Source organism: Ostrinia furnacalis, unplaced genomic scaffold (genome assembly GCF_004193835.3).
Source record: "Ostrinia furnacalis isolate ACB-3 unplaced genomic scaffold, ASM419383v2 OfSCF0924, whole genome shotgun sequence".
Classification (NCBI taxonomy): Eukaryota; Metazoa; Arthropoda; class Insecta; order Lepidoptera; family Crambidae; genus Ostrinia; species Ostrinia furnacalis.
The window spans coordinates 579,621-587,761 of record NW_021131163.1 but is presented as its reverse complement, the minus strand read 5'-3'; positions in this window follow the sequence as shown (position 1 = coordinate 587,761).

Sequence of the window (8,141 nt, the reverse complement as noted above, 5' to 3'; positions counted from 1 at the left end):
AATCTATTTACAGCTCGAAAATTCTCATAACAATCAAGTACCATAGCAGTAAAGCTCTGTTAGGCCAGCTTACAGTCGTTTAAGCTTTTAATGTTTACAGGCGTTTAAACCGAGCTTAGTTAGCTTGGTTTCGTTGCCAGGTCATCTATGATTGTGCTCGCTTTGCTTTGATAGATACAACTACTGTTTGCCAATGTAACGAGATTTTGTGATACCTTATCACAAACCATCGTATAATATTACCTATTGTAGTAAAAGTCTAGATTGATTATGTATGGTAAAATTTATTCATTTATCAATCTATGAAACTTGACAATATTTGGTCTATTTATTAGTAGACCTTAAATATTTTTAGTACTCAAAAAGTATACCTCTAAGCTTTTAGGATTTTTTCTGTCTGAAACCAATAAGCAGATTTAGGCTGTGATGCACCACCTTTATTTTATTTGTGCCTATAATCTATAACCTAATCCAGTATTTATCTATGAAGATTGACAAAATTTTGACTGATGAATTTTGGCTTACTAGTCGTTTGACTGAAATGTGAATAATACTTCCAGCAACAAAACGCAAGACAGAGTAAGCTGAATTGCTGACGTACAGAACTAGCTACCGTGCCAGCTTTGTACGCGCGAAACTAGCCGTCTCAGCAACTCCACACGTGTGAATAATTATTAAACGCAGACGTTAACCAATTCAAAATATTTAACTCCAACCGAACCCATATCTTTTAGATTACATTCTTGTATTGAAACCAAAAAACAACGCGTAAAAAGACAGTGTTTACACAAACGCTTCTCGTCATTTGTTAATGTTACGATCAGTTAAGCTCGCATCCCTATGCTCCCGGAGGAGCCGTATGTTATCCCGGATGAAGCTGTAGGCACACTTAATTCCGAATCCTTGAGATGTCGAGTAAAGGAGTGTAAGTTTAAAGAAAAGAAAGACTCCCTTGTCAAACTTCGTAGAAATTTTAGGAATGACGTTGTTTTTGCCGCCCTCGGGCTATGTCCATTGGCTAGAGTTAAAGGTTCTTATAACACTTTGATTTAGCTCAACAAAACCCTTCATTACGAAGTCACAACATAAGTTACTTTATGAGTTGTCTAAACTGTCATCCATAACATCATGATCGTTCGTTTCAGCCAAATTAATGACGTCTACTGCTAGACAAAAGCCCCCAAGGATTTCCCCAACGACTGGTCCTGCGCTGCCCGCATCTAGGTACTTGCTGCCACCTTCACCAGATCGTCGGTCCAGCTAATTTAGTATAACAACCAATGACAATGGTGTCATGAGATGAATCTAACAGACTGATGTCATATCGTACCATGAGTACGGAATGGTATTTAGTTTGGGTCAATTTGGCAAATCAACAACCAAAAAAAAAACAATAAAATACGTAAAAATTAACCGTCAATTTTATGCTACTACCTACCTCTAGAATTAATTGAAGCTGATATCATTAGCTCTATTCATAATTATTTAGCTATTAATAAAGTATGTCGTTTAAGCTAACGCGCCAAACCCACTTGGCAGGCGTACCCGAAGTAGCAGTGGGATGCAAATGATATTGCTTCTCTGACACGTAATGGGATGAGGAATGGCTTAAAAACAAACTACACCATAATGAAGCAATAATAAGCTTTTGCGTTTAGATTTCAAGACAAAAGTTTTAATTTATTCAAATTTTCGAGAGAAATGGACACATTTTCAGAACACTAAAGACGACCCAAAAAATTTTGACGGAAAAATATTTATCGACTATCGGAAAGTTTCGTTAATTGCTTATCCATGAACAAATAAATAAAACCTAAAAGTGACATGATTTCAAGGTTGCTTTGAATGTGATGACTAACCTAAGTACATTATAATGGAACAAACAATCATTTTCTTTTTTCACTAGCTTCTGCCCGCGTCTGTGCTCATTGAATTCCGATAAAGAATGGGTTTCCAAAATGATAGAAAATTCGATCATGAAAGCTATTACCTTCTAAGAGATTTTGTAAATTTTCGAATTGGTTTACAAGAAATAATGGGTCCATACAAAGATTCATTATCTATTACAAAATGAGTAGGTACCTTCTTTTGCATCAGGATGAAGCTCTTAAGTTTCTCCTAACCATCAAAATGTATTGAACGGTTCTGATGTGAAACATTAAAAAGAAATTTGTACAGACAGATTAATAGAGTTACTTTGAATAATTTTATATTTAAACAAACTGGTAATGTTAACGTCGTAACAAATAAATCATAACTTACATAACAGTGGATTTTAAAGCACAGCGAAGTTGCTGAAGCCAAATGTTGGTGACGAAGCGCTGGTAGGTCAAAAAGATTATAAGACATGGGAAGGCTCATTAAAAGCAAAATTTTAAAGTTTTTTTTCTTTTATTATTTTAGAATAGAATAGAAAACTTTTTATTTGCAAGAAAGGTATACAAGCAGGTAAGACATAGATTAAAACAGTGAGAAATAAACAAGTGGACAATTAACTGCTTGTGCCCCTCTGACAAAAAGGCACCCGCTCATTTAATGTAAGCACTATTTTTAATATGCAAATAAAGTGATTTTAACTTTGTTTAGAAGAGGAGCATTGCAGAGGCGAGAGTAGATGTGTGAGATTCCGATATTAAAATTTGAGGTCGAAATAAATTTATATAAAAATTTTTTTTTTCACCTTTTATTGAGGGAGGCCTTTAAAACGCTCACTAAGGCCCAGAACACACGGTGAAACGCCACTGCAACGAAACTGCAACTTCTAGTTAGTTACTTTTGAGTTGCATCTAAGTTTCTACTTTCTGCCATAGATTCCGTTGAGAGACCACACATGACGCGACCAGTTTGAAACCGGTTTGAAACGCGTTGCAATGTGTGGTCTCTCAACGAACGTTATGGCAGAAACTTAGATGCAACTCAAAAGTAACTAGAAGTTGCAGTTTCGTTGCAGTTGCGTTTCACCGTGTGTTCTGGCACAGAATAAGTAATAGTACAGGTACAGAAGGATTACTCCGCAAGACGATTTAAATAAATGCGAGTCGTGCTACGACGCGATACAGTGGAATTCAGCTCGCACAGCACTACGTACTTACAATTTTATTCACCTACAAGTTTTGTCTCTTTCTATCGCGTGCCTCTGAACTCTTCTTACGCTGTTAGGGTTGCTGTCTAGTAGTGTCTAGTAAAAAAATAATTAATCTACTTATTTTTAATGAGGTACGATAGTAGGTAAAGTACGCATTCATTATGGAAAACCTTGGGAGAGGCCTTTGTCCAGCAGTGGACGTCATTTGGCTGAAACGAACGAACGCATTCTGAGCAGTAGTCATGGTAGGTTAGGTTCCTATACTATCCTAAGAATTATTGATTACCTACATGGCCAACATACCTTTCAGCATCTTTGGGAAGCGAAAAAAAAGATAAATCCGGTAGATTTCTTTTCGAATTTAAACACCCGAATGCCGCACAATAATATTTCTTTCTCTTTATGTCCATTTTTAAATAATACCACAGAATAATAATAAGTACTACGTACAGAAGTTTTACTTCGCGAAAGTATTTAAAAAATGTATGCTCAATGTCATTAACAATATGGTGTAATTTAGCCTGTCTCAAGAGTCAAGCACCATTTTGTTGACAAACGTCAGTGATCGGCACTGCGCCGAAGCTATAGGGCTGACTTCGGTAAAACGATGTGACGTGAGGTGCCAAACTGCGTAAAATGGCGGAGGAAATACATGATTTAGCATGAATTATCATGAATAATATTAACTACTTATTTACCTCTCAGTGTCTTGAGGCAACTTAAAAAAGTACATTCTGTGTTTTTATTATTATTTAGGCAGTTAAATACTGCACAATACACCATTTTCTTTATTTTTTCCATCATACACAATAATACGAGTGCGTGAGTCAATGTTCGCTCGTATATGAGGTCTTGTCGAATAGTATCCTGTAGGTGGGCCATCGTGCGTGTTTTGTTTTCGATGTAAACTCGCGGAGATGAATAGGCCTGATAATACTTCGATCATAAAATTAGGTACTACAACGCACGCCAGCGTCCTGACGGGCGCGCGCGTGACACTCGACTGTAATACCCGCCGGGGGCGCTTCGCTGTAGGTAATTATCGCATGGATCAATAACGGGTTCGTAGAAACTGTCCAGGCGGCTGGGCTTAAATTCTTTAGACCTCGTCGTAAAGACAAGCCGCAAAAGCTCACCGNGTGTAACGTCAACAAAAGCCGAGGTTCTGGGTGAGATCGAGAGGTTTTATGGACAGCTATATACCTCGGTCACCAAACCCGTTGATAGCTCAACTTCAGATCCAAGAGCTAAGCTAACTCGACACTATTCCGAAGATATCCCGGACATCAGCCTATACGAGATTAGGATGGCTCTCAAACAGCTAAAGAACAACAAGGCACCGGGTGATGACGGAATAACATCGGAGCTTCTGAATGCGGGTGGAACACCGATACTGAAAGTCCTTCAGAGACTCTTTAACTCCGTCCTACTCCAGGGAACTACGCCAGAGGCATGGAACAGAAGCGTGGTGGTGCTCTTCTTCAAGAAAGGTGATAAGACCTTGCTGAAGAATTACAGACCCATCTCGCTTCTGAGTCATGTCTACAAACTGTTTTCAACTAATTTTCTAGCCAAACTATCAGTTTTAGAGAAAAACTTGTTATGACATTTATTCATCAGAATAAAGTAAGCTATCGATAGGTAATTTTTAAAAATAGAAATTGTGAAAAATATCGCAAAAAATCCATACGCTCATACGATTCAATGGAACGCGGAGACGCGATTGGGGTCTCCGCGGTACCACCGCGATTTATTCATAATAAAGTGTTCATAAGTGTTGTTAGAGTCATATCTTCTTCCAAGTCGGTGAGTTAGGACACCATGGCCTCTCATGCCAAATGAGCGCTGGTCGAGTCTCCCGACACGCCTGCATCAATGACGTCATCCGCAGAGCTCTTGTCGCCGTCAATGTGCCAGCAGTTTTAGAGCCTAACGGCATATTCCGTGACGACGGCAAGAGACCTGACGGCATGACGCTGATTCCCTGGAAGCAGGGACGTCCTCTTGTGTGGGATGCAACATGAGCGGATACGCTTGCTCCGTCTCATAATTACAGGAGGTACCTCCCTTGCCGCAGGCGCGGCGGCGGCCACGGCTGAGTGCTCCAAGCGGCGCAAATATGCAGCTCTCAATGAGAGTTATATATTTGTGCCGTTTGGGGTTGAGACTATGGGACCATGGGGTCCAAGCGCTCGTTCTTTTTATAAGGAACTGGCAAAGAGGCTCACCGAGGTGACCGATGATCAAAAGGCTGGCAACTATTTCGGTCAGAGAATTAGCCTGGCCATTCAACGTGGCAATGCTGCCAGCCTACGTTTTATCGAAAGTCGTTTCATCGAAGCCGTTTCATCGATTGGTCATAATCTCGAACGTACGAAATATCGAATGCCGTATCATCGAATGGTCGAATCATCGAATGTCTTAGTGTCGAAAGGTTGTTTAATAAGTAAGTATCAAATATGGCAACATGGGAGGTGACGTTAGGCTGAGTTGCACCATGGTTGCACCATCTTACTTTAACTTTGACAAACGTCAAAAATCTGTCAAACTCTAGGTATACAATGTCCCACCAAACTCATTGACAGAGGGGCGCCACCATCGTTCAACTANTATTATTATTTAGGCAGTTAAATACTGCACAATACACCATTTTCTTTATTTTTTCCATCATACACAATAATACGAGTGCGTGAGTCAATGTTCGCTCGTATATGAGGTCTTGTCGAATAGTATCCTGTAGGTGGGCCATCGTGCGTGTTTTGTTTTCGATGTAAACTCGCGGAGATGAATAGGCCTGATAATACTTCGATCATAAAATTAGGTACTACAACGCACGCCAGCGTCCTGACGGGCGCGCGCGTGACACTCGACTGTAATACCCGCCGGGGGCGCTTCGCTGTAGGTAATTATCGCATGGATCAATAACGGGTTCGTAGAAACTGTCCAGGCGGCTGGGCTTAAATTCTTTAGACCTCGTCGTAAAGACAAGCCGCAAAAGCTCACCGACCACACCCTCAACCTCATGGCAGAACGACGTGCAATGACGCTGCAGTCCTCCGTTGACGCTACGGCATATAGGCAGCTCAATAGACAGATAAGGAAGTCCTTGCGACATGATATTCGCAACTTTAATACTAACAGTATTAAAGAGGCGATAGAGCGGAACCAAGGCTCCAAAGTGTTCGCAAGAGACAACTCTATTGGGCAAAGCCAGCTGACGAAGCTAACGACGGCGGACGGTAGTGTAACGTCAACAACAGCCGAGGTTCTGGGTGAGATCGAGAGGTTTTATGGACAGCTATATACCTCGGTCACCAAACCCGTTGATAGCTCAACTTCAGATCCAAGAGCTAAGCTAACTCGACACTATACCGAAGATATCCCGGACATCAGCCTATACGAGATTAGGATGGCTCTCAAACAGCTAAAGAACAACAAGGCACCGGGTGATGACGGAATAACATCGGAGCTTCTGAATGCGGGTGGAACACCGATACTGAAAGTCCTTCAGAGACTCTTTAACTCCGTCCTACTCCAGGGAACTACGCCAGAGGCATGGAACAGAAGCGTGGTGGTGCTCTTCTTCAAGAAAGGTGATAAGACCTTGCTGAAGAATTACAGACCCATCTCGCTTCTGAGTCATGTCTACAAACTGTTTTCGAGAGTCATCACGAACCGTCTCGCGCGTAGGTTCGATGACTTCCAGCCTCCCGAACAAGCCGGATTCCGAAAAGGTTAATAAATGTAAAAATGCGTAGTTTTGCCAATACGTTTTGTTTCATAAAGCTAAGTCAGGTACCTACTTTTGAAGATTTTTCTAAACGACAAAATTCAATGTGGTAAAAAACGTTGGAAGTAAAATGAAACACAAAAGATTTTTCTTCATAATTATATTATTATTGCACATAAGTGCAATGAATAGTATTGTGCTATAAGACAAGCCCTATAAAATAATCAAAACAAATCAAAAGGTTTGATTAAAATTGTTCTTCCGCCGTCATTTATAAAAAAGGTAATTGCAAAATTATAGAACTTCCTTAGGCAGATGCCTCTACTCTGTCTATTTCAAAAAGTCTGGCACTAGGGGTTTCCCGGGGGCCCGATACAAAACCAAAAACATCTTTATTTTTCTTTTTAAATAAATTAATTCTTACAAATCGTCAAATCTCATTATTTTTTTCACCCTACCAGCGATTCAATACAATAACTTGTCTGGTGTATGAATACACGGATCTGTGTGTGTCATAATGTTATGAGTAAGTACGGTTCCTTGCGATCGGTATGAGTGCACCACATACATTACTCATAATAGTACATCGCAGGATATGTATTAAAAACAATCCTACTTTATACTTCTTCTGCTGCTACTTTATTCTAATTAATTATTTGTTACTTGTGCTGTTAATTCAATCCGTAAATAATTTCTTCCTTCTACCGTGTTCCTACTACTGTCCTCGTAAAATCATCGTAACTGATTGTTGTAATCGGATCACATGAACATCACTCGACCATGTATGTCCATTTGGACATATCGGAATGGCACGCTTTGATGAGCAACTTGCTGCATCTACTCTAATCCATATCTGTGGGACAGTCCAGAGCCCCGATTACGGTAATTTTTAACGTCAACAATCCAGACACGTTTCTCGATTCGGCGATACGATTGGTCGTTCAACAGCGTACGTCAGCGGTTTTGACCAATCGTATCGCAGAATCAGAAACGCGTCTGGATTGTAGACGTTATAAAAGTTACTGTAATCGGGGCTCTGTATTTTGGAACTATAGTAGATCAACTGACAGACTAAAAATTCGTCAATGTCAGTTGGCCTGTGCTGTGGCCGGGTTCCCTACGTTTTATCGAAAGTCGTTTCATCGAAGGTCGTTTCATCGAAGCCGTTTCATTGATTGGTCATAATCTCGAACCTACGAAATATCGAATGCCGTATCATCGAATGGTCACATTATCGAATAGTCGAATCATCGAATATCTTAGCGTCAAAAGGTTATGTATGTATTAAAGAGTTACCTACTTACTAATAAAAGTTAGTAACTCGCT